Source organism: Typopeltis vanoorti, chromosome 14, assembly GCF_054136105.1.
Source record: "Typopeltis vanoorti isolate ZY-2024b chromosome 14, IOZ_Tvanoo_1.0, whole genome shotgun sequence".
Taxonomy (NCBI): domain Eukaryota; kingdom Metazoa; phylum Arthropoda; class Arachnida; order Uropygi; family Thelyphonidae; genus Typopeltis; species Typopeltis vanoorti.
This window is the reverse complement of record NC_143562.1, coordinates 3084284-3111206: the sequence shown is the minus strand read 5'-3', so window position 1 is coordinate 3111206 and position 26923 is coordinate 3084284. Positions and strand designations below refer to the sequence as shown.

General features: G+C 37.2%; 1 protein-coding gene across 3 annotated transcripts in view; it reads right to left on the bottom strand.

The window, feature by feature from the left end:
- CaMKII (Calcium/calmodulin-dependent protein kinase II) overlaps positions 1 to 26923 on the bottom strand; it is a 789323-nt gene that overhangs the window by 29571 nt on the left and 732829 nt on the right. The gene's annotated exons all lie outside the window — the stretch shown is intronic.

Here is a 26923-nt window from a genome sequence, read left to right as displayed (position 1 = left end):
TGGATATCATGAGATACTTATACTTCTCACAAGGTTGAAATCCATCTTATCTTGCTAGATTTATTATTATTTCTGAGACATCTCCATGGAGTCAAAGACTCATCATGGGAGACCCACTCTAACCATTGTTTACATTACCTATCATACTCCCTGAACTCATTCAAGGAAGTACTCACAACCACTTGTGGCAATCCATTCTACTCATTCAGACTCTCCAAGTACACATTCTAGTTCTAACACTCTTGTTAATCATACAATTTCCATGGGGGGGGGGACCCCTTGTTCTCTCCCTTTCTTCTGTGTAATGAAAAAAGTCATTGGTGTTATTCCCATAAAATATCTTTAATAACTCCTGTCTATTATGCCCTCTCTTATGTGCCAATCAGAAAGTTTTTAAAGCCCACAGATCTTCAATCTATTCTCTTACAGAGCATTCCATAAACCTGCTGCAATCTTGGTTACTCATCACTGAATCTTCTCCACCACTTCATCTCCAAGGAAACTAGTAGACCAGATCTGTCATATGTGCAGTAGTCCAGATGTAGTCTTATCAAAGTCTTATAAAGGAGAATAATAATCTCTTTAGCACTGCTTGCCACTGTGTTCTTCAACAGGTACAAAATATGATGTGCTTTTTTTGGCATCCTTTGCAATGTGCACTGCAAACTTTAACTCCTCTGTTCTGGAGTTCATTTTCATCAGTATAGTACACAGCTTGTGATCCTTTTAACACGTTCGCTGCCAACTACGAGTATACTCGTAGTTCGTATATGGGCTTCACAAGCCAACTACGAGTATACTCGTATGTCGATTTACCGACCTCCTATGCCAAATACGAGTTATCCCTTTGTATAATTACCTTAATTTGGACCCTTGGATTCTGAATAAAGCGGAGAGCACGTCTGGGGGCTTGGTAGAAGGGAAATAATTTCAACTAAAATATAGTTTATTGTGTATGTGCCTCAGATGCCAACTACGAGTATACTCGTAGTTAGCATATGAGCTTCACAAGCCAACTATGAGTATACTCGTATGTCGATTACCAACCTCCTATGCCAAGCGCGAGTTAATCCGTAGTATAACACGTAATTTGTAAATCAATTTAAAACTAGTAAAATCAATAAAAATAAAAACCAATCAATGAAATAAAAAAGCACTCAGTAAAGTAAAAAAAAACAATTTATTCAAATTAAGAATGGTACATTTTAAAACAATTTTCCATGCACAATGGTGGTTTTTCCTGGCAAACAGGACAATAATAACACGTTTTGCATCTACGTTTGTTTCTTGTACAGACACGGCATGGCTTTGTCGGGTGATTCTTTTTTTCTGTTGGCGGTAAAATTTCGAAATAATGAAAATCCTGATTCCTCCCGATATTATCTGATGCTGTAAGTTCATCCATTCCAACAAAAATTGAGATAAATTGATATCTAAATTTTAATGCAGACATTGCATTTCCAGTAATCATGTTATAAAATTTATGCGCATTTTGAATTTATACCTCAAAAATGCATATTGCCAATTTCTTTGGCCATCTAATTGCCTTTCATAAGGTGGAATAGTATGAAAGCATTTGATCAGAAAGATCGGTGCCTGACATACCCAAATTATAATCCCTAACGATATTCGGTTTTAACTGAAATTTACCATTCCGATTTTGTGTTTCAACCATTTCAAATTTGTGCATATTTGAAATGGAAAGGACTTCCCTCTTATCCTTCCATTTGCTGACTACAACAGGACCTCGTCTTTGCCAGACAAATTCCCCTTTCTTTAGTTTCTTCTGAATAACATCTGGTGGATTGTTTTTCCTATTTTTTCTCAGCGTTCCACACACACATACGTTTTTCTGTTGGTAAGCGATTCTGTAGCTATTCTGTTGGGGTATGAAACAAAATTCTATCTGATAAGCCGGCTACGAGATTACTCGTAGTGACCTTGAAGACGTGAAAGTGCTTGGCGTGCAGGAACAAACTATGACTGAGTAGCGTGGCAGCAAACGTGTTAACCCAAAATCATGATTTTACACTAGTAGCCATTTACTTTTGCTCATAGTGATAGCCTATTTAAGTCATCTTCCGGGATCTCTATCATTTGCACTGAATATCAATCCTCCCAGCTTTGCATCATCACCAGCAAACAGTAGAGTATTTCCCTTTAAACCATTTCCTATATCATTCATGTAAAAACTAAACAACAGAGGACTAAGTACTGATTCCTACAGTACTCTACTAGTCATCTGCCTTCTTGCAGATTCAATTTGACAGTTCCATGAGGTACTCTGTTGAAAGAATTTGCAAAGTCCAGTAGCATCACTGAGTAGACATTTCTTTTAACCAACTGAATTGTCAATTTATTATTAAAAGTAAGCAAATTATTAAGGCAAGAAATACTATCCTTCAAAAAAGCCATGTTGTTCTCTATAAATCATATTCTTGTCTACCGAGTCCAGAATTCAGTCTTGTAGCAACTTCTTCAATAACTGAAAGCATCAGTCCTGAGATACCAAATATAGCATTTAATTTGCTATGTCTGTCTTGCAGCCTCATTCATGTAGTGGCTATTTTGCCTTCTTTCCATTCCCTTGGTCCCTTTTCTAGAATCATGGATCAAATTAAATAGTGATCAGAGGAGGTGCAATGTTCTTGCACATTTTCATAATACATAGGCTGATTGCCATATAATTCCATGGCGATGTATAGAAAGGCTTGGGTGTTGTTGATTATTCATAATAATGCTTACCAGTATAAACAACACACCAAGAGAGTAAAAAATACGTTTATTATTAAATTCACTAAAATTTTGCTGCTTTTTTACCTAGCATCAAAGCACATTTATAACTGGAAAACAATTCAAATTGTAACTGAAAAGAACTAACATCCTTACACCACACATTCTATTGGCTGGACAATTATAAAGTTACTTTAGAGAAGTCAGACAACTGTCAGCTCTCAAAATGACAGTCTCCCAGATCTTTGGTAAATTAATGCGATCATACTTATTCATGCTGGGAGAGTGCTTCATAGCAGATGCTGATTCTAAAAATAATCCCTCAGACCTACATTGCTTGGAAGCAAGTCAACAGTCACCTTACTTATACAAGGTGCAATCTGCCAAGAAATAAGTCACATGTTTATAGCTAGTAAAAATTGATGATACTCCAAAGTCACCGCAACTGTGTCCGGGTGAAATGGCTGTGAGAAGGGAACTGACAGAATTTGAAAGAGACACTGTGTAGGATGCCATGTTGCAGATCTATCTGTTTAGCAAATTGTTGAAAAATTGGGCCATCCCAGGTTAACAATCAGTGATATGAGATGGAAGCAGGAAGTCAACTGCAAGTGCTACCCACAGTGGATGACTCACCACACTCACTGAATGTGATCATAGGTTGCTACAAAGGATAATATGAAAAAATCGTCATTCATTGGTAAACATGTTAAATGCAGAGTTCCAGGCATCGAATGGAACACATATCTGCATAAAAACATTTCGAACTGAGGCTGACAACACGGGTTTCCAAGGTAGGACTGCAATATGCAAGTCCCAAATTACCCGAGCCAACATGCAGCGTCATTTCATTGGTACATAAAGCCGTATACAGCGGGACATGGAAGCTCGGAAAGCTGTGGAGCAATGAATCACACTGCACCCTCTCCCCACAGATGGATGAGTGTGGCAGATGCCCTGTGCATCTCTTACCAGAGTGCATAATTCCAACTATGAAATTCGGAGATGGCAGGGTGATGGTATGGTCCTGTTATTTTTTGTGATTTGGCCTCAGACCTCTGTTTGTGGTGCCAAAAACATTGAACCCCAAGAGGTAACTGAATATTCTGGGAAATACAATGTTTCCTACTTTATGGCATTTCTATGGAACGGATCATAGACTCTTTCATCAAAACAATGTGCCATATTATAAGGCTACTGCTGCAACTGCATGGTTTGTGGATATGAACGTCACCACAATTGAGTGGCCTCCACAGAGCCTGATCTCAATCCTACTGAATATCTGTGGGATGAACTGGAATGTCAGGTGCGATCAAGGGATGTCCACCTCACAACAGTCCAGGAGCTCATTACCTACAGGAAGATTGGTTGAAAATTCCCATTAATTGCCATCATAAGTTTGTGAAATGAGGGTTCACATCTCATTAAGGTGGGTACCATGGCTGTTTGTTCCTCATATTAGGGTGTCCGTTGACTTCTTTCTAAGCAGCATATGAAAGCAAGAAAGTAATACTCCAAATGGAGGAGAACAAAATACGCCCTGATATTTTAGAAATTCAGCATACGATGGGAAGTATGAATAATGGAAAGGGACCAGGTAAAGTTATGATACCAATATGTTTTGAAAGCAGTGAACAAACCATGATTTATGGGAAATGTATACATCCTGGCTGTTGACTTCTTTTCAAGAAGTGTATAACAACTTCTGTGTAATATAATTGTTTTTCTTGTTTTGATTCTATGTGAAGGAGTATCCAGAGTAAGGTCTACCAATCTCGAAATTTATACGAATTATTATGATCCCAAACCCTCATGGAGTCAAATACTCATTGTGGAAGGTCTCTTTAATATACACACACAGCTCATCATACTTACCTTAAATACATTCAAATGCTCTACAGACACTACACTCTCACACAATGCATTCCAACTCGCCATACAAAAAAACTGCCTCTTACTCCTTTGCTCACACCTTCCTTATACAGCTTCCAGGGATGATCTCACTTGTTCTCCCACCATTTTATGAAAACTCTCTTCAACATGAATCCTATAACAATCGTTCACCAACTTGTACACCTCTATCATATCACCCCTTTTCCTCCTATCCACCAGACTACAATCTCCATCTTCTCAACCTTATTTCATATCCAACATTCCAGAGACCAATCAAATTACCTTAGTCAACTGCCTCTGGACCCACTCCAATATCTCTTCATCCTTTTAAAAACCAGGTGATCAAATCTGTGCACAGTAGACCATATGTAGACTAATCAAGGCCTTAAACAATGGAACCAGAATCTTACTTCTAAAAGTCATTGTCATCTGCACCATATCCAGTAATACAGCTACACCAAAAGTAATTTTATTTCCTATATTTGTTTCTCAAATTTTGAAACCTTACATTTTGCAAAATTGAACTGGCAGCCCCACTCTCATGCCCATTTACTCAATCTATTCAAGTCTTCTTATAAGTCCACTAATATCTGCACCATTCCTCACAGTTCTTCCCAACTTTGCAGATAATACAAAGTTGGGATTAACTGCATATCCTCATTCAAATCCTCCCCAATATCATTAACATACAGATTAAACAGAAATGGCCCTGATGTTTTAAGGACACTTGTGACATAAGACTGAATGATATATGCACGTAAACAAGAAAGATATTTAATTAACCAAATATTTCAGTCTGGAAATAGCAGACCATCCTCAGTGGTATTACAAGAACAGTTTTAAAAAATACAACTAGAATACTAACAATAGATTGTTAAAAACAGAACACGCCTTATGATGTTATATCACTAAGTATTAAGTATAAAATGGAATATTTTGAAGTAGAGACATGATTGAAAAAAAAAAATTAATGAGTAATCTTGATTAGACTTTCCCAGATTTTTGATATAGATATACAGTCATTACGATTCAGGTTGGGACGATGGAGCAAGGCCTCCACGCTTTCCTTGAACAAACGTTAGAACCTATAACGGAATCTATGTAAGAGGCGAGTCCTGGACCAAAAGATGCTGTGGTCAGTTTCAATCCCACGTTGAGCCAATCCAGACTTTTCAGGTTTGTTGTGAAGAATGGAGGATTGATGTTCTTGGATTCTTTTTTCGAGAGAACGTCCAGTCTGTCCAAAATAGGAGCGATCACAGTTGCAAGGAATTTGATAAACTCCAGGAAGAGATAAAGTTGAGCATTTTTCTTTAGGAGAAGGAAAATGAGAAGACAATTTGAAAATAGGTGAATAACCTATTAAAAAATTTCAAGGTTTAGGTTCTGAAATACTGGCAATATAAGGAATAGGTACTCGACGTATTGAAACTTTGTTGTTTTGTGGAGGATTATAAGAATTGAGAAGATGTTGAGTACTTTTTTTTAGAAAAGCCATTGAGTTTCATGTGTTGTTGGATAGTAGAAAGTTCTTTCTGTAGATAATCAAAAGTAGAACAATTAGTTTTGGCTCTTCTGATGAGGCATTTTATAATTCCTGTTTTTTGACATGGATGATGGGCTGATTCTTTAAGAATATAACGACCTGTGAGCATTGGTTTCCTGTATACTGTAGTTGTAAGAATATTTGAAGGTGGGTGGATGAGGAGAATAAATAGATGAGAAGCGGAAAAAGTCCTCTTCTCATCTATTTTCCTTCAACCATCTTTTTGGGTAAGATATATAGATGATATCTTTACTATTTGGCCTCACAGCAAAAACTCTTTACCTTCTTTTTTAAACAGTATTAATTCCTTGCATCATCATATAAAGCTTACTATCGAAATAGAAGAAAACAACCAGTTATCTTTTTTAGAAGTTCTCCTCATCCAGTCACCTTCAAATATTCTTACAACTACAGTATACAGGAAACCAACGTTCACAGGTCGTTATATTCTTAAAGAATCAGCCCATCATCCATGTCAAAAAACAGGAATAATAAAATGCCTCATCAGAAGAGCCAAAACTAATTGTTCTACTTTTGATTATCTACAGAAAGAACTTTCTACTATCCAACAACACATGAAACTCAATGGCTTTTCTAAAAAAAGTACTCAACAGCTTCTCAATTCTTATAATCCTCCACAAAACAACAAAGTTGCAATACGTCGGGTGCCTATTCCTTATATCTCCAGTATTTCAGAACCTATCGCAAGAATTTTAAAGAAATATGATTTAACAACTATGTATTCACCTATTAACAAATTGTCTTCTCATTTTCCTTCTCCTAAAGACAAACGCTCAACTTTATCTCTTCCTGGAGTTTATCAAATTCCTTGCAACTGTGATCTCTCCTATTTTGGACAGACTGGACGTTCTTTGAAAAAAGAATCCAAGAACATCAATCCTCCATTCTTCACAACAAACCTGAAAAGTCTGGATTGGCTCAATACGGGATTGAAACTGACCACAGCATCTTTTGGTCCAGGACTCGCCTCTTACATAGATCCCGTTATAGGTTCGAACGTTTGATCAAGGAAAGCGTGGAGGCCTTGCTCTATCGTCTCAACCTGAATCGTAATGACTGTATATCTATATCAAAAATCTGGGAAAGTCTAATCAAGAGTACCCATTATTTTTTTTTTTTCCAATCATGTCTCTACTTCAGAATATTCCGTTTTATACTTAATACTTAGTGATATAACATCACGCGGCGTGTTCTATTTTTAATGATCTATTGTTAGTATTCTAGCTTGTATTTTTTAAAACTGTTCTTGTAATACCACTGAGAATGGTCTGCTATTTCCAGACTGAAATATTTGGTTAATTAAATATCTTTCTTGTGTTTACATGCATATATCATTCAGAAATGGCCCTAAAACAGACTGCTGAGGCATACTACCTTCCTCTTCTGGAATATTGCTCCTCCATACTTGCTGATACCTATCAGATCAATCCCAAATCCAATGCACTAATCTAATAACCAACTTCATGTGCTCTTCTGCTCTTGTTTGACTAACTTATCATGCGGTAATCTATCAAAAGCCTTTGCAAAATCCAAGTATATCACTGTGTATCCATCTCCCTCGACCAATGTAACTGACACACTGTATTGCAATAAGTAAGTAGATTACTAAAACATGACCTCTTAGAAAATCCATGCTTTCCATCAAAGATAATACCACTGCTGTCAACCCAATTCTGGATTCTGGCTCACACTGGTCTTTTGAACACATTAATCATAACAGCTGACACAAGGATTGGCCTATAATTTGATGCTTGAGTTCTGTCACCTCCCTTATGAAGCAGTACAATCTTCCCTTCCACTCTTTTGGAACTAGATGCAATGTAACTCATTTTAAACAAATATGCCAAGGCAGATGTCAACTCCCTGGCACATTCCTTCAAAATACATAGTGATATATCATTGAGTCCAACAGCTTTATTAACATCAAGTTTGCTCAGTTCCCCATATACCTCTTCTCACTCACGGCCTCTCTTTCTTCTCATCAAGGAAGAGGAAGTTCTCAACTATCCACAATGTCACATTCATGAAGATAAAAGATCTTTATTATTATTATTTGACACCTCCAGGAAGTCCAAAGACTCACTGAGGGAGGATACTTGCTGATACCTATCTGTCTCTACAACTCTGTCTCTGCCACTCAATCCACCAACTGACCACAACTACACCAACGCCATCTACTGCCAACCACCACTAGTATTTCCAAAGACAATCACAAACATCCATGTCCATGGAGGGATTCGAACCCACAGCACTTAGGCTGGAGAGCAGATAAGTTAACCACTCGGCCAGCCAGGCTGGCAAAATTTATTTTATTATTATTACATGACACCTCCAGGGAGTCCAAACATTCATCAAGGGAGGACACCAATTCCACAACTCATCGACTCCACTGCTCAAATCCATCAACTATAATGAACCACAACTATCATCATCTCCACCAACACCACTATCACCCACCAACCAAACTCCAATTTTCACAGACAATCACAAACATCCATGGCGAGATTCGAACCTACAGACTTTTGGCTGGAGAGCGGATACACTAACCACTCTGCCAAGGCCGACTATCTTTATAAACTGCTCATTAAATATCTCAACTATATCCTCTGCAGCAGTTGGTCTTATGCCATTTTCTCCAATCAGTCATCCTACCATTACCATAATCGTTTTTTTGCTAACTGCATATCGAAATAACTCCTTAGAGGTATTTTTGGCTTCATTATCTAACTGTTGTTCATACTGCACTATTGCTACTCTTACGAACCAAGTCACCCTCCTGGCCTGTTCTTTGTACCCCTCATGAAATTGATTATTACCAATCATCTTATGTTGCCTTCATTATGCCTTCTTTCTCTGTATTGCATGCTTAATCTCTTCATTCATCCATTACACAGCTACCTTATTTAACCTTCTGATCCTTGGAATACATTTTGACATTGATTCTATTGGATAGTTCTTAAACATCACCCAAGCAGCACTGATGTCCTTTCCGCCCAATTCCTCAATGAATGCTACAGCTGCAAGCTATCACCTGAGCTTGTCATAATTCCACATATACTCTTTCCTCACAGTGCTGGAAATCACTTAGGTAATCACTTCATGGTCACTCCACCAAATGGAGGGAGACTTGACACCTCATTTATAATAACATCCTCTGATGAGATGATCAAATCCAAGACCCTCAAAAACTCGAGAAATTCATTTTCTTTAGTTAGAGTTGATTTCTCATCATTGTAATGTATATTGCCACAATTAAAATTACCCATAATTATTACTCCTTTCCTATTTGCTTGGCTAATTTACTTATACATTTCATGGTCACTATCCTCCACATTACCAAGTCTATAGCAACATCTGACTAAGTATTTTATTCTATTCACCTCTATCTCGCACATTACTGATCCCAAACCACTGCCACTATTCCCCCTTGCATCTCTCCCTGGTATGGACATAACTCATTTTCTATCATCAATGCACTCCACCTCTCTCCCTTTTTGCATTTTCTATCTTCATGAAATACACCTTACTCTTCGATCTCTATTCCTGTCTAGATGTCATTCTCATCTAACTATATCTCACTTATTCCAACAATTTTTGGGTAAATAAATTCAATGCAACCATTTCATTTTCTTCCTCAAGGCATTACTCTCTCTCTCTCTCTTTCATTACTCATTCCAGAATCTTCTTTAAATCCAACTGTTCTGATTACATCCAAGACTCTCCCATTCCCTTTTTATATATACACACATTAACTTCTCTGAGCATCAACCTTTCTCACACTGTTTCTCTGTGCACCCTGAGTCTCCTCATTTCCTTATTGTCTTGCACACTTGTTTTCTCATTCTCCACACCCAAGCTACCCACTTCTCCATTCATAAGCACTGTTTCAATCTCCCATTCCTTACTCTCCCATGCTTTCATATTCTTCTTACTTGCTTAAATTCCTTTTCTGCACTCATTACTCTCCTTCCAGCAGCAGCGTTTTTCCAAATGACTCACACTAAAACCATTCAAATTAGGTCCATCACTCTTATGCAGTTCAATTCCTCCTTCAAAGTCATTCCACACATTACCAAACAGTACTTCCTTCTCTACACACGTTTCTGCTAACATATCATTTATGATCCTTGCTAAGCAATTCATCTCATCACTGTCATAACTAGGAGGTACACTGACTTCCTTTCCTATCATGCTATTATCTTTTATTCTTCTCAACAACCTCCTGATATCTAGTCTTACATTCTCCTCGTTTCCAGTCAAATCATTTGTTCCTACTACCACTACCAACACTTTTACTTGTTTACTCCTCACATCTAATACCTCAATCACTATATTCATTTTACCTCATTGAAAACAAACGCTGTGCATCTTCTAATTTACCACACCTCTAATAATTGAATCCGCATACAATACCACTTGCAATCTTTCATTATCTCTTTCATACCAACATCATTCGTTCCCATCTTCTTCACTTTTCCATACACATCTACAATTCTCTTCATTTCACTCTGCATCAGCTTCATCTCTTGCCTCATCTTACCCAACTCAGCTTTCAAATCTTGTGTGATTCTTTTGCTATCATTCACTCTCACCATCTTATCATTAGTCATACAAGCTTTTTTGCCATTGATCCTCCTTGCTATCTTTCTGTTAATTCCATTTTGTTTTCAATATCATTATCACATGCTTTATCAATCAAACTCTTTTCTTCACTATCACTTCCACACACTTTTTGAACATTCGCATAATCTTCCACAACTATTTTCAGTTATCACGGCATGTTCCTTACTCATATTTAAATGAGCCTCGTGGTTCATCAGAATATCACACTTCCTACGTATCTACACATCTATTTTTCTTATTCAGCACTTACACATTAACATCAGTGACACTTTCCCAAACAAGTAGGCTATATTAATGGCACTATAGCATTAAAATCACCCATAATAATCATCTCTCACTTGCTCACTCAACCAAGTTGCCTATACATCTATACATTTGTCTTTTCTATCCACATTCCCCAGCCTGTAGCAACACTCAACTAAATATCCTATTCTATCAACTGCCTCCTCGCACCATACTGCTTCGAAACCACTGACACCCCCCCCTTATATCTCAATATTGTGTGGGCATAATTCCTCCAGTATCATAAGCACCTCCCTTCCTCAAGAAAAACATCATATCATTTCATTTCTATTCCCATCAAGATATCATTCTCATCCAACAATTCTTCACTTATTCCAACTACTTTTGGTAAAATAAACTCAAACCAACGCAATAATTTTCTTCATAGTTTCTGATATTGATAACAGGCATAACAAGTTTTTTTTATATATATATATAGAAACCTGTGGGGTATCCATAACTACAGAATAACACTTATGTCACAATAAATTGACATGGTTCGAGGTTGTTATTATTATTATTATATTACCCCAAGACCTCATGGATTCAAAGACTCATCTGGGAGGTCCTTCTATCACACACACACAGCTCATTATACCATGCTTTAAACACATTCAAGCTCTTTGCAGACCATACTCTCAGGCAAGGCATTCCAATCATTCACAACCCTGCATGAAAAAAACCTGCCTCTCACACCCTCTTTATACGGTTTCCAGGGATGACCTCTGATTCTCCCCTGATCTTCCACTATTTTCTGTAGAACCTCTCCAGCATTGATCCTATAACAACCCCTTAATAACTTGTAGGTCTCTATCATATCTCGCCTCTTCCTCCTGTCCACCAGACTGCAAGTTGCAGAGTCTGGTGGACATTCCAGACTCTGAAACTCAACATTCCAGAGGTAAGAAACTACCTTAGTCAATTGCCTTTGGACCCTTTCCAATATCTCTTCATCCTTCTAAAAACCAGGTTACCAAATCTGGGCACAATAGTCCATGTGTGACCTAATCAAAGCCGTATACAACGGCACAAGAATATCCCTACTTTTACACGTCAATGTCCTCCGCATCATTCCCAGAAGCCGTTGTATTGTCTTCACAATTTTGGCTATGTGTCCACTAAATTTCAGATCCTTATCCACTATGACCCCCAGATCTCTTATTTCTTCCACCTCCAGCAATATATCCTCACCAAGCATAACTTCTGCATCCCATCTTTGTTTTCCAAATTTTAAAACCTTACATTTTGCAACACTGAACTCACATCCCCAATCACAAATTTATTCCAGTCTTCTTGTAAGGCCACAACATCTTCACTACTCTTCATGGTTTGTCCCAACTTTGCATCATCTGCAAACAACTGAATATCTCCATCCAAATCTTCACCTATATCGTGAATATACAAGTTAAACAGTAATGGCCCCAAAACTGACCCCAGAGGCACTCCACTAGATATCACTCCCCCATACAAAACTTGTTGATACCTATCAGATAGCCAGTCTAAAATCCCATGCACTAATCTAATATCCAACCCCATCTGCTCTAGTTTGACTATCAATTTATCATGAGGTACTCTATCAAAAGCCTTTGCGAAATCCAAGTATATTACTTTGTATCTTCTCCTCTGTCTAAGGAAGCAGTCACTTTATTGTAATAAGTAAGTAGACTAAAACATGACCTCTCTTTAGCAAATCCATGCTGTCCATCAAAGATAATACCATTGTTGTCAACCCAACTCTGGATCCTAGTTCCCACAAGCTTCTCCAACAACTTAACCACAACACATAGGCCTATAGTTTGATGCTTAAATTCGCTCACCTCTTTATGAAGTGGCACCATCTTGTCCTCCTTCCACTCTTTAGGAACTTCACCAAGTGCAAGACTCGTATTAAAAAAATACGTCAAGACAGGTGTCAACTGCCTGGCACATTCCTTCAGAATACGTGGCGATATATTATCAAGTCAGATAGCTTTATTAACATCTAATCTACTCAACTCCCCATACATCTCTTGCTCACTTACAGTCAGTCTCTCCTCCCCATCATCTACTGCTCTCAATCTATCCATGAAGTCACATTCACAAGATTGAAAGACCTTTATGAATTGTTCATTAAGTATCTCCACCACACATTCTGCAACAGCTGTCTTTATATCATTTTCTCCTATCAATGTAATCCTTCAATAAATCATTCTTTCTTTTGCTGGCTACATATTGAAAGAACTCCTTAGGATTCTTTTTGGCTTCATTAGCTAACTGCTGTTCATACCTCTCTTTAGCTGTCCTCACCAACCAAGTCACCCTCCTTGCTTGGTCTTTGTAGACCTCATGGAATTGGTTATTTCCACTTCTCTTATGCTGCCTCCACAATGTCCTTTTTCTCTGTATCGCATGCTTAATCTCTTTATTCATCCATCTCACACCCACCTTATTTAACCTTCTCACCCTTGGAATACATTTAGACATTGCATCTATTAAACAGTTTTTGAAAATCCCCCAAGCTGCATTGATCTCTTTTCCAGCTAACTCCTCATTCCATGCTGCACCTGCAAGCTGTCTCCTGAGCTCTTCATAATCCCCCCCCCCTGTAGTTCCTTTTCTCACAGAGGTTCTCACACTGCTGGCAACCACCCAGGTAATCACCTCATGGTCACTCTCACCAATTGATGGATGATTTGACACCTCATTTTATTACATCAATTACATCCTCTGATGAGATGACCAAATCCAAGACCCTCAATCCTTGTGTGCCCTCTGTTACATACTGTCTGAGGTAGTTATCCCTCAAAAACTCAAGAAACTCATTTTCTTTACTTCCAGTTGCTATCTCATCATTCCAGTCTATGTTGCCATAATTAAAATCGCCCATTATGATCATCCTTTTCTTATTTTCTTGTCTAATTTGATAATACAGTTCATTATCGCCACCATCCACATTACCTGGTCTATAACAACATCCAACCAAGTATTTGATTCCATTCACCTCTATCTCACACCATACTGCCTCAAAACCACTGGCACTATTTCCCTCTTGCATCTCTACTTTGTATGGACATAACTCTCTATCATCAACAGCACTCCCCCTCCTTTTTTACCCCTTCTATCCTCATGAAACAAATCATACCCTTCCATCTCTATTCCTGTCAGGATGTCGTCCTCTTCCAATTATGTCTAACTTGTTCCAAAAATCTTTGGGTGAACAGATGCAATTAATGCAACCATTTGTATACAAACACAACAGCTCATTTCTGGATCTACAGCTAGTTCCACTGATACCACTCGTTTGATGTGATCTTTCCATGCTCGACTGGGGCAATTTCCCTTTCTGTTTATTCATTTTAGAACCCTTTTCAATTCCAACTGTTTTATCTTGATCCCAGGTCATCCCAATTCTTTCCTGTCTACACATGCTCTCACCTCCTCTCAGAGCATCCACCTTTCTCACGCTGTGCACCCTTGTCCACCCTGAACCTCCCTGTTTCCCTGCTCCTCTTGCACACCAATTCTCTCATTTTTTTATAATCATAACCACTCATTTCCTTATTCATAACCACCTCTTCAATCTCTCCTGTCTTACTCTCTGCTCTTCTATATCACCTCCTGCTTGATCTGATTCATTCTCTCTCACTCTACTCACTTCTCTACCTTCCAGCTTTCATTAGTCTCTCCAAGCGACTCGCACCATAACCACTCAAATGCAGTCCATCGCTCCCATACAGTTCACTTCTTCCTTCAAACTCATTCCACACATTAACAAACTGTACTCCCACCTCCTCACACATTTCAGCCAGAATATCATTCATAATCCTTGCTCTCTGCCTCATCTCACCACAGTCATACCTAGGCAACACGCTGACTACCCTTCCTGTCACACTATTCTCTTTTATCCTTCTAAGCAGCCCCCTGGCATCCATTCTGACTTGCTCTTTGTCCTCTGTCAAATCATTCGTGCCGATTAAAACCATCAACTCCTTTGCTCGCTCCCTCCTCATATCGAATGCCTCAATCACTCTACTCATTTTATCACCTGGAAAACATACCTTGTGCATCCTATCATCTAGCACATCTTTAATAATGGAGTCACCATATAATGCCACTCGCTCATCTTTCGTTAGCTCTTTTGTGCCATCATGATTAGTTTTAATAGTTTTTACCCGAATTTTCTTAATTTCATTCCGCATAGATTTCATCTCTTTCCTCATCCAATCCAATTCAACTTCCAAATCTCACATCACATTCTCTCTATCATTCATTCTTTCTAATTTTCTAACTCTCAAAACTCTCTTCTCACTTTCACTCTCATTCATCCTTCTATGCTTCCGTACTTTCGGTCCAACATGCGTCCAACTTTCATTATCATTCATTCTTTCGATTCCTGCATCACGCCATTTCCAGTTTCATTCATTCTCTCAATTTCGTTTCTTTCTGCCTCACTTTTGTCCTTATTAACATCCGTTACAGTTTTTAAATCACTTGTTTTCTTGTTTGCTGATTTTTTAACATTCTTTCACCATCCTTCTCTTTCGAACGTGCACTCATTTTCTCTGCGACGTTCTCGCTACTAACACTTTCTGTCATCAATTTCATATTTGCATTCATCAATTCCTCATTCAGGTCACACTTTGCACACACCCTCCTTTCATCTGCCCTAAACATCCACAAATCATTTATGTAATCGAAAGAATACATATAACACACCTCACACTTAACGAAACGACTGAAATCTAAGTTAAAGTCATGGAATGACGAAGCCGCTGCCATGTTTAATCTGCTGGTTAACACTCTAAAGTCTAATAATAACAATGAATTCGTTGTTATTATTAGACTTTAATAATGGTAATCACCAGACTAATAATAATGGTAGCACAACTTTTACAGCAGCTCTTACTCAAACAAACACTCATATATACTTAATTATTCCAAGAATACTTATCTCAATCTGGAGCTCTTCTTACACACTTTATATTATGAGTGGTCATATAATTTAGAACTCGTGTAAAATTAGTGATTTTTATCTGTTTTATTGTGTTTTTTTTTTGATAAATCAGAGTATTATAGTGTATTAGTGTAGATTTTCATGTTTTTAGAGTATTTAGTATCTTTATAAGATTTTTATTGTGATATTGTCAACATGACACCAACATGACAAACAATGGTGGCAAATACCACATTGTCCAGTGATTTGAATTTGCAGGATATTATTCAGTGAAGCGTATTCATTGAGAAAATGAAAGAATATGTGGAAGGAAAGTGAAACTGGAGAGAGAGAGAGAAAGAGTATGTATTAAGTGTTTTAAAAGTGAGTGTCTTTAGGTGATGAGAATGCAACAAATACTGATGATAAGATGGAAATGATGTCATTAATGTCAAACATGCAGCTGTGGAAATAGAGGAGAACAAAACAGATACTAATAAATAACTAAAGCGCTAAACGTTATCCCTCATAGGAGAAAGTGTGAAATTGAAAAACTGCAGAAGTGGCAAGAGTTAATCAGGGCTGAAAAAAGAAAGAAGCAGGTGATCCAAAGGAATAATAAAGACAGACTGAACAAACAAGAAAAACAAGTTAATGAGAAAATTATATATGAAGATTCAATGACCAAGGGTCACTGAAGTACTTAAAGAAAGTATGACAAAATTGTGTTTTCCAGGAGCAAAAATTCACGATATTAGCCATATTAGCCACGCAATCCTGATGCAAAAAGGTAAGTTGAAGGAAATGATTTTCTTGGTTGGTACAAATGATTTCAGACACAAGAAGTATGCTATGGGGTAGGATGTAAAGGAGTTGCTAGAAGAGGCAAAACTGAAGAGCGAGAATGTGGAGATTGTAAGTCTCTTACCAGGCTATGATAAAGGCAAACTGAGGAGGGCACTGATAGCCAATGAGTCTATACATAGGTTGTGCAAAAGGAATGATGTAGAATTTGTGGATCTGTGGTCTCTGTTTGACAGAAAGAAAGATTTGTACAATGCTGATGGACTGTTTCTAAATAGTTTTAATGTCAGGTGTCTGGAGACAGCTTAGTTCACAGAGCATGCTGAAGTGCAAATTCAGGGGGAATCTTAAGCAATTAGGATGGAAGCAAGTGAGTTTGTATGAAGGCAACCATGAAGCGAATGAGGGTGAGAATGATCAAGTAAGAAATCCAGTCTCTCAAGCAAAAATATCCAATAGTGCAGTCAATTCAGTAAGTAAAAGTGGGTGGGAGAATAAAGGGATGCTGCAGTTTCTATATACTAACCAGAAGTATCAGGAACAAGAGGGAGGAGTTTTGGCATTAGTTAGTGAAACCTCACCAAATGTTATAGGAATTAGTGAGACTTGGCTAATAGCAGGTGATGTAGTTACAGGGATTGAATGTGAATGGGCTTAGTATTTTCATGGAAGATCAGATGGGGGAGGACTACTGCTGATGGTAGCAGATGAAGTGCAACCAAAACGAACACGAATACAGGTCAAGTGATTATTATGGGGGACTTCAACTATGGAGATATAGACTGGAAGGAAGAAAGATCACATGGCAGGAAGGAAACAGAATTTATACACCTGTTTAGAGATAATTGCTTAAGGCAGCATGTGGTGGAAGGGACTAGGGGTGGGAGAATACTGGACCTGGTCATAGGATCAGAAGAGCTATCCATAACCAAGGTGACAACACTGCCTCCAATTGGTGAAAGTGACCATGCTTTCTTGACTTGGGAGATTGTAAAACATGAGGAATATTCTATCAAGAAGGGGGGAAATTTGTGAAACTACAAGGCAGGTGATTATGACATGCTTAGGAAGAAGCTTAAATCTGTACAATGGCATACCGTATTTACTCGAATATAGCTCGCACTTTTTTTCCTCAAATTAAAGTTAAAAAATCGTGGTTCAAGACATATGTGGAGATTTTCGGAAACTAATGTTTTTCAGGAAAAACGTAAATTGACGTTTATAATTAAATCCTCAATATTCATTATAATTTATAATTACTCACATTATTTATAAAATGAATGTATTTAAATTTTAATTATCAACGTTATTTATGCGATCAGCCACTCACCTTCATTACACAATATATTTGAATTTTTTAGTGACAATGCTGTAAAAACTCGATGTAGCTTAAAAATGCCAAAGAGCTTTATATCAATTTTTTACAGAAGTCAAGTCAGATGAGAATGTTGTAAAAATAACTTGTTTGTCTCTATATATTTTGTACTAGATATTTTTGTAAATAACCCTTTGGAAGTTAACTGTATATACTCCTTTAATAAGACTATTTTAGAGTGTTAAAAACAAAGGTAATGTTTTACCGCAGGAGCTGTATGTAATAGATCTGCATGTCAGCATAAGAAAGGTTGTTTATGAAATTTTGTGTGTGTATATGAAAGGTTTACAAGCTCTGCATGTAAACACTTCCGAAGTTAGTCAGAAAGGTTCAAACAACTTTCCAATGACCGGCAACTTACAATCAAAAGAAAGCGGGCCGAACTTGAAAGAAGATGAAAGAGTCATGCTGAGTTCTTTGGTGGTTACAAACTTCGTGCAAGGTCTCAGAGAAGGCATAATAAAAAGGGACAGAGCCAAGCATAAGGAGCTTCTCAGTTCGAGACAATGCTAGAGAGAGATGACTTCTACGCCAGAGAGAGAGGATTTCCAGAGGCCACAGATGGAGCTCCCTGCTTCCAGCAGTTGCCAGAGAGGGGATTCCTGGTTTCAGTCTAGAGAGAGAGCTTCGAGTTGCTGAAAGGAGACGTTCCAATTGCCAGAGAAAAGCTTCTGGGCAAGAGAGGGATCCCGGTTGACAGTTGGAGGCAATTACAGTTTCTTAGAGGCGGGAGTTCAAGCTACTTGAGACAGCAGTTGCCAAGGTATTTTCGGCGAGCCAAAGCAGAGGAGAAAAGGCGATGTAAATTACCCGAAGCAGCTTTGCTCGGAAGTTTTTCTTTTTGCCGGAGCTGTATGAGTACCACAGGTCGCTGTTTACAGCCTGCTATTTTTCTGATGAGATACTACTGAAGCCAAATTTCCTGAAGGAAGCTCAAGATCTGAGATGAAAGAATTGCCATAGAACTTTTAGTGAAAGACTTTTGACTGAATGTGTGATACAGAGCCTTTGTAAGTTACACACTTTTGTATATTCCCTCTTATAGTTGTTATAGAAGGACGTTTAAGATTTTTGTTTAATAGTGATAAGAAGCGTCCTTAAGAGAGTCAATTGGCATATTGGAAATTGATATCGAATTTGTAAAAATAACTCTAACCTCTTTGCAAGTAAACTAGGAGTTTAATAAGTTGAATTTGTAAGCAGAGAGTTAATAGGTTTTTGAGTTAAAGAGATTAATTAATGTTGAAGTAAAAAGGTTCTAATTTGTGCTAAAGAATTTTTATAGATGGATAGAGAAAGCAATCTCCCTATTGTTTAATTCATGTATATTTCATAGTAATGTAAATAAAATGTGTTTTGATTTTTTTTGTTAAAAGAGTGCTGCCTAATTGTTTATTTTTACAACTGTACTGTTCCTAAATAAATCGGACTTGTGAGCAGGAAACTAAGTGATATAGCCTAAGCGTAAAGTTAAATAAAAGAATAGACCACGGCTGTTTGTGTAAAGTTTTATTGAAGGAATTTGTGTTAGAGAGAGAGAAATCTGCCAGCCGTATTATTGAGTTTTATGCTAATTAAATGATATTAGTGGCACAGTCTAAATTAAATAAATTTTCTAGTATCTTAGGCATAAGACTCGTAGTGCGAAGGGTAGATAAACATAGTACATAATATTATAAGCAAGAAAGATTCAGAGAGAGAAAGTGCGCACAGCTAAGTAGAATAACAGTATATAAGGAATAGAGAAAAAATAAAGACACACTTAAAATAAAGAGAAAATAATAATTACAAAGAACTTACAATGCTTCTGCAATTAAATTAATTATTTCTGGTGAAATCATGTCTCAAGCTCTCAAAATCCAGTTCCACAACAGTTCTAATGATGGCCCCCTTAATCTTAATCCAACACTGTACAATCCAAGATTAAGTAGAAGTCAGTACTCTCACTTCCATATTTCCTCTTTTGGTTACTTGCATCTCTATGCACATGATTGGTGTGACATTAACAAAAGATTGCGTAACTCAACGAAAAAGGCAAACCGACAGTCATTGAGTTGAAATGCTGATTCTCTTCAACTGAATTCCAAAATATCTGAAACTGCCGTAACAACATTCACTATCTATTTCTTAAAACTTTTTTGTGTGCGAACTATATGCTAAACTAAAGGTATTATTTCTGGAAAAATTTCCATGTTACTCCTCTAAATAAATATTAATTCTTATGGTTATTTTTGTTTAGGAGTACCCCCTTTTTATAATGTCATTAGCTTTTTACTCAATTTTTTAGGGCATTACTAATGTTTTCAAGAAAGATTTATGAAGAATATATAGGAAGAATAATTTTGGACATACTTTTGTAAGATGTTACTGGTTGCCTTCTTATTCAGAGGCATCCGGCATATAGTGATATACATCTGTACTACTGCTGAAGTATCACTGAAAGGAAGGGGAGGGGTTGGAAATATAGACATCTGGGAGAATTGTGGGTGAGGCAAGAGGTATGCGAATTCACATACCTATTGCTTCACCCGCAATTCTCCCCTATCTCCATGCGAATTCGCGTACCTCTTGCAAGTGAACCAAGATGGTGAGTGGCCTGTGGAATGTTTCCTATGAGGATAGATTGAAGGTGTGTGGATTGTAGAAGTTGCTTGATAGGAGAAAAAGAGGGGATATGATGGAATCATTTAAGTAGCTTAAAGGATTTTATAGGATTGATGCAGGGAAAATGTTTCAGCCCTTGGGTAGAGGGTAGATTTTTTGTTTGGAGAGTTGTGAATAGTGGAATGGGTTGCCAAAGTCAGTTGTGTGTGTGCTATGTCTAATAAGGAGAGTTCAAGGAGAGGTATGATAGATTGGGTTGCTTGTGATGAGTCTTTGGACTCCATGGAGGTGTCTGTATATTAATAGTATAATATAATAATAATGATAATTTGTGAGACTGCTACCCCATGCAATTTCATTCCTATGCTGACCAACCATTACTGCTTTCAGAATCCACTCTCTTTACACTCTCTCTCTCTCCTTGCCCCACCATGTTTCTCTGTTCAACTTGATTCCTGTTCTCACATTCACATTTTCATTCCCCGTCATATTGGTCTCATATGGTCAACTATCCTGCTCATTTTCATCTTCTCTGACCTCCACTGATACTTTGTTTGAATCGTGCATTACACTTCTTTCCTGCAACAGTCTTTCTAGATAACTTACTCCAAAACTATCTGGATGTAGTAAATCACTCTTATACAGTTCCATTTGTTCTTCAATTTCATCCTACACATTCATAAACTGCACTTCTTTCTCCTCACACATTTCTGTTATCATTAAGATCTTTTCTTTCTGCTGTAACTCATCATTGTCATACCTGGGCAACACATAACCACACTGTTGTCTTTCACACTCCTCAATAATTTCGTGATTCCATCGTTACAGTCTCCCTATGCCCAACCAAGTCACTCGTTCCAAACACAACCACTAATGTCCTTGCATGCTTATTTCTCTTATTCAGCATCTCAATCACTTTGTTCATCCTCCCTCCTGATAACATTTATTATACTGAGTAGGACATCATATCATTTCTCTCACTTTTTAAAATATACTTACATAATTGTAAGTATATAGCATAATTGTTGAAGTCTATGTATGGGAAGTTTATGGAGTTACCAATTTACTTGGTGTTTTTCTTTTTTTTTTTTTAACCACATCCTTGACATGTTTTTTTTTTGACAGACTGACCACTCTTTCCAATGCAACAAATGTTGTAAGTACAGAAGAATTTGAAAACTCCTCATCATTTCAGAGGAAGCTGAGATTGTTCAGGTGATCTTAGCATCATGGATATTTTTTTTTAGTGATTGAAAGGCAAATTTTATGTTATACTGTCTTAGAACTTTTCTTATTTTATCTGTAATATTTTTGGTGTGAGGTAAAGAACAGCACCTTTGCAGTTATCTTGTTGTTGTATATACTCTGGAATATGTGATGGCCTATTTAAGATGCTAGTGATAGTTTTGAAATTGTATCCATTTTTTAAGAGAAAGCCATTGGGATATGTTGTTTCTTATTCCTTTTTGCTTGATGGTGCCTTTTTTACACCAGGTGGTGTGATGTGGAACATAGATATTGCTGGTACTCAGTTTTTTTGTGTAGACATCAAATGGAAGATAGCCATAATTTTCTTCTGAAATGTGGATATCTAGGAAGGGAAAGGGATCTGTCTTTCTCTTTTTCTAATGTAAACTGGATTTTTTTGTTAAATCTGCTGAGGAATTCCATCAACTTGTGGAAAATTTCTTCTGAGCCTGGCCAAATGATGAAGATGTCATCGACATACCTAAGCTACAGTCTTGGTTTTGTGTGGTACATGTTGATAACTGTTTGTTCAATGTTCAATGTGTAGGAGTAGGTTTCTCTACTCCTACTCCACTGTTGTGGAGTAGGAGTAGAGAAACCTAATAGTATTCTTTGTACTGTTTTCTTAGAATATCCATTGCACACCAATGGTTGGAGACGAGAATATGGAGAATAGCGAATATAAAGGTGCCATAAAATGGCACCTTCATCATCTCCATAAAAGTGCTATGAAAACTGAAGATAAAGATATTCTGATTGTCTGAAGTAATTACTTTGAAAGACTGCTAAATGAAACATGCAATAGTAGCAGGTGGTTTGCCAAAAAGAACAAAACAACCACAGGAATGCAGTCAGGAATACATATCAATACTCAAAGTAGAAAAGACATTAAAAACCTAAAATGTGAAAGGGGTGCTTAAGGGTCAAAGCTGTATAACTAAGAGGAGACCTCCGCATAGCCTTTAAAGGAATGCAGAGAACAGACCAGGGCTTCTGACCTAATGTCCAATCCTCACCTTCTCATGGTGCACCCTGTTGGGTATCTACCTGGATACTGAACGAATGACAATGGGCTGGCAATTTGCGATTTGGCTGATTGTATTCTTATTGGCTAAACTACAATATAAAATGATGGCACAACATGAAAGAAATTCATGCCATCTGGAACATTACTCGGTTAAACAAGGCCCCTGTTGTTTTCACCAGGGAACCAGGGTGAATAGCGTAAAGTCAGCTACTGGAGCAAATCCTAACTAACATCACCAGAGTTCAAAATCAGTAATATCAACATAAGAAACCTAAATGCAAAGAAATGGAGCTAGCTGAGGGATTGGATAAGTACCAGATCAACATAACAGGAGTGACTGAAACAAAAAAAGACAAAAACTGGCGAGATCTTTCTGAGCAATAAATACAAAATGTTACATTCAGGCAATGACAATCAGGGAAAAGAAGGAGTAGCCATAGTATTCAACACTAAATACGAGGCTAATCTAATTGAATGGCAGGCAGTATCAAGTAGAGTGATGTTGGCAAATATGAGAATGGGGAACTGGACAATGAGACTTATTTGTGCCTGGGTCCCACAGAAGGTTCTACTAATGCAGAAGTGGAGGAATTTTTTGAGGCTTTAGAGAAAGCAACTGACACAATGAAAAATGAAAAGTTGGTCCTTGTTGGGGATCTAAATAGCAGAGTAGGAAGTGATTGTTCGACATACAAAAATGTTTTGGGAAAATTTGGAGAAAAGAGCAAAGCTAATAATAATGGCAAATACCTGTTGGATTTCTGCTCAGGACATGGACTGGTTATTACTAACACCATGTTCCAACATAAAAATGTGCACAAATTCACAGGGAGAGAAGAGGCAAGGAATAAGAAAAGTCTCATTGACTACGTTATTGTTGATAGTGATGTTTCTGGTGCAGGACACTAGAGTGTACAGAGGATTTGAAATTGGAAGTGATAACTATTTAGTTTTGAGCAGGATAAAATTGAATTTCATATTGAAAACAATGACATGTAAGAAAGTTTTAAAGCGAATAAAAATTGAGCTACTTTCAGATGTGAGCTGTAGACTGAAATACACAAATATTATTCAAGAAAAAAATTAAAGAGTTTGAGAACAGGAATCAAACCTTGGAGATTCAGTGGCAAGCTCTGAAGAAAAATCAGAACTCCTTGGCGGAAGTTAAACAGGCAGTGAAGGAAAAGAAGAAAGCAAACCAAAAGTTGCTGGAAAATAAGTTGACTTGTGCTCTTAAAGAATACAGAGAGAAATGTAAGAAAGCTAAACACTGTGTAAAACTAGCTAAAGAAAAGTCATGGGAAGACTCTGGTAAGAACATAGAAAAAAAAAATATCAAGAAGGTGACATGATATTCTGGAGGCTGTTGAAGAAGTTCAGAAATGGAGGAAAGAGTGCTGTAAAAGGAATTAGAGATGATAAAGTTGACATGAAAACAGGAGAAAAAGATATCCTTGAAGTATGGAGTAATTACTTCGAAAAATTGCTAAATGGAACAAGCAGTGATGAGAGCACAATGGTAAAAAACACTGATCAGGCATGCAGTCAGGAATACATATCCATACTTGAAGTAGAAAATGCCATCAAAAGCCTGAAATGTGGAGGCAGCTGGAGCAGATGATATTCAACCAAAAATGCTCGCGTATGGAGGTATAAAAGAGGCTGCACTGCATAGTTCAGGAAGCCTGGACAGAGGGACGAATTCCAGATGACTGGAGTAGAGCTCTCATAGTACCCATACAGTAAAGTGAAATAAAACTGAATGTGAGAATTACAGAGGTATTTCTGTACAGGAATGTTTCTAGTAAGATTTATGCAAGTATACTTGAGAAATGGTTGCAAAGGATTGTGGAAGTGAAACTTGGTGAAGAACAAGCTGGATTTAGGCCAAATAGAGGCTGTCAGGATCAGATTTTCACTTTACGACAAATAGATGGGAAATCATGGAAATATAACAAAGATCGGTATTTTAGTTTTGTAGATCTGGAAAAGGCATATGACAAGGTGCCAAGAGAGAAGCTATTCAAAACGCTACAGTTTTATGGTGTCAATGGGGCATTATATCAACAATACTTAGTCTTTATTTGAGTTGTAAGTCAGCAGTTAGAATTAAAGGAAGAACAAGAAGATGGTTTAATGTTAAATCTGGTGTGAGACAAGGATGTACATTATCTCCTCTGTTATTCATTATCTATATGGATCACATTTTGAAGGAAAGTGGTATTAAACCTGATATCAAAATTAGAGATGTTAATTTCAGCTCTTTTCTTTATGTGGATGATGTTATACTTCTAAATAAATCCACATACAAGTCTGCAAGATTCCCTGCCTAAATTGAATAACTGTTGTAATAGATATGGTATAAAGGTCAGCAATAACAAGACAAAGACAATAAAAATAGGAAGAAACACTGAAAATATCAACTGCATGGTGAATGGAGAACTTATAGAACAAGTAAAACATTTCAGCTACTTAGGCATGATTTTTAATGAAGATGGTAAATTAAATATGGAAATAGACAACAAAATTAACAAAGCTCGTATGGTAGGAAGTTAACTAAAACATTTATATGGAATAAGAGAGAAATTAGTGAAAACATTAAATTAGCTGCATAAAAGACAGTGTTCAAACCAATTTTAACTTATGGATCTGAGAGCTAGGTTAGAAATAAAACACTTGACCAAAGACTAGAGACTGCAGATATGAGAGTTCTGAGAAAGATTAGGGGCATGAATAGATGGCATCAATGGCATTAAAAACGAGGATATTAAGAAAGAACTTGACATTGTTAGCATCCAGAAATGTGATAGCAGTGCATATGTCAGGTGGTATAGTCACTTAAGCAGAATAGGAGAGGAAAGATTAGCAAAATGAGTATTCTCTGCTGGGTTGGAAGGAAAAAGACCCAGAGGAAGGCAAAGATATAGGTGAATTGATACAGTAAAAGTGCCTTAGAATATAAGAAATATAAGATCTGATAATGTTGGAGTCTTGACAGGTAACAGATTGATTTGGAGGAAAATTGTAGATAGGAAGTTAGTACTGATGTAAGATTTTTATGTAGTACTATCATATCCTGTACTCCCTTTGAAGGTACATGTCAGGAATTTGATGTTGATGATAAAAGGTATCTGGAGTATGTGAAAGGTAGCTAGAGAAGATGAAATTAGACAGAATACTGAGATATAAAAGTGTTACAGTGGCTGCACTGCATAATTCAGAATGCTTGGTCAGAGGATTGAATTCCAAATAGGGCACTCATAGTATCCATCTGTAAAAAAGGGAAATAAAACTGAATATGAGAATTCCACGGGAATTTCCTTACTGAATATTCCTGGTAAGATCCTTTGAGCATTCCTGGTGAGATCTTTGGAGAAGAATAAGATGAAATCAGGCCAAACACAGGTTACTAGGGTCAGATATTCACTTTAAGGCAATTAGTTGAAAAATCGTTAGAATATAAAAAGGATTTGTATTTAAGTTTTTTGTAGATCTGGTAAAGGCATATGACAAGGTGCCAAGGGGAAAGATCTTCAAAACACTACAGTTATATGATGCAAATTGGAGATTATATTGAGTAATACATAGTCTCTATTTAAGGTAAACGTCAGTAGTTAGAAGTGAAGGAGATATAGGAAGATGGTTCGCTGTTAAATGAGGTGTGTGACATGGGTACACATTACCTCCACTGTTATTCATTATCTATATATGTTATGGAAGAGAATGGCAAATCTGATATCAAAATTGGTGATGTTAATCTTAACTCTTTACTTTATGCAGATGATATTATACTTCTTAATAAATCCAGTACAAGCCTGCAAGATTCCCTAACTAAATAGAATAACTGTTGTAATA